Source organism: Danio aesculapii, chromosome 5 (genome assembly GCF_903798145.1).
Source record: "Danio aesculapii chromosome 5, fDanAes4.1, whole genome shotgun sequence".
Classification (NCBI taxonomy): domain Eukaryota; kingdom Metazoa; phylum Chordata; class Actinopteri; order Cypriniformes; family Danionidae; genus Danio; species Danio aesculapii.
The window spans coordinates 62,441,358-62,442,650 of NC_079439.1; the positions used below are offsets into that span (position 1 = coordinate 62,441,358).

A 1,293-nucleotide genomic window follows, 5' to 3' on the forward strand; every position below is an offset into this window, starting at 1 on the left:
CAGTTTTGACATTTCACGTTATTATACACCATATGAGTTTGCTTGAGGTTAGACCAGCGCATAAATATAAAGTTTTTTTGCCATTGTCTTTGAGAGGAAGTGTTTATAGATGTTAATAGCTTTTGTTTGATACCTTTTGATGGGTTCGTGTTGTTAAACCAACGCATTTACCAGATTTAAAGGCATAGTTCACTCAAATGAAATTTCTGCCATTTTATGTACCCTTCAAATTATTATTTTGTCAAACACAAAAGAAGATACTTAGAAAAATGCGGGCATGAATTGACTTTAGTACTATTTTTTTCCTACTATGGAAGTCAATTGGTGCCAGGATTCTTCGAAATATCTTTTGTGTTCAAATTTATCACTCATAAAGGTTTAAAATGTCATGAGAGAAAATAAATGATAGTTTTAGCGTGGACTATGCCTTTAATTTGAATTGGTCCCCAAGTGACAAACGTTCTATTGTAATAGTAATTGAACTGCTGGAGAAGTTCACAAATACACATTTATTTGGTCGTCACATGTTTCGTCTTGTAATGTTGTGCCTGTGGTTTCTTTTCTCTCCTTTTTAAAACAAGAAAAAGGAGCCTTAAGTGTGTGTGAGAGTGTGTATGATTCATTTTCTGTTCTCGAGTGCTGCAGATTTGTTGCCCACTTTTGCCCCCTGCTGGAGGAGTTTGAGTATTAACTTTGACTTGAAACAAAATGGACACAGATGAGGATTTAGTCTAATGAATGGTGTGTAACGAGATGTGGATGATTCAGAATGAAACTAACATGCACATATTGACGTATTCCTTTGTTCATGTACTAAGCCAAATTGTGGCATGATGCACCCAGAATGTTATCTAGGATGGGCTCATTTTGTTTTTTTTTATGTTGAGTTTGCATTGCATAGATGCCAAAATACGCATAGTTTTTGGGCATTATAAAATTATGAAAGAACATTTGTCGTTCTTGATTTCTTATCTGGATGAAAATTGAGAAACAGAAACTATTTAGATTTTATTCATTATGCTTATAAATAATTACAAAATCAAGACAATTTTTATCATTTCTTTTGAAGATCTTTTTATGTAACATTTATCTGTACTTAATTTCGAATGGGGTGACGCTGTGGCGCAGTGGGTAGCATGTTCGCCTCACAGCAAGAAGGTCGCTGGTTCAAGCCTCGACAGGGCCAGTTGGCTTTTCTGTGTGGATTTTGCATGGTCTCCTCGTGTTTGCGTGAGTTTCCTCCAGGTGCTCCGGTTTCCCCCACAAGTCCAAACACGTGGTACAGGTGAATTG

General features: G+C 36.2%; 1 protein-coding gene across 1 annotated transcript in view; it reads left to right on the plus strand.

Annotated features, from left to right (window-relative positions):
* bckdk (branched chain ketoacid dehydrogenase kinase) overlaps window positions 1-948 on the plus strand; it is a 41,195-nt gene extending 40,247 nt beyond the window's left edge. The window contains exon 11 of the mRNA XM_056458627.1: window positions 1-948. This exon is cut by the window's left edge and continues 595 nt beyond it. The gene's annotated coding sequence lies outside the window, so the exon portion shown is untranslated.
* Window positions 949-1,293: the final 345 nt, after the last annotated feature.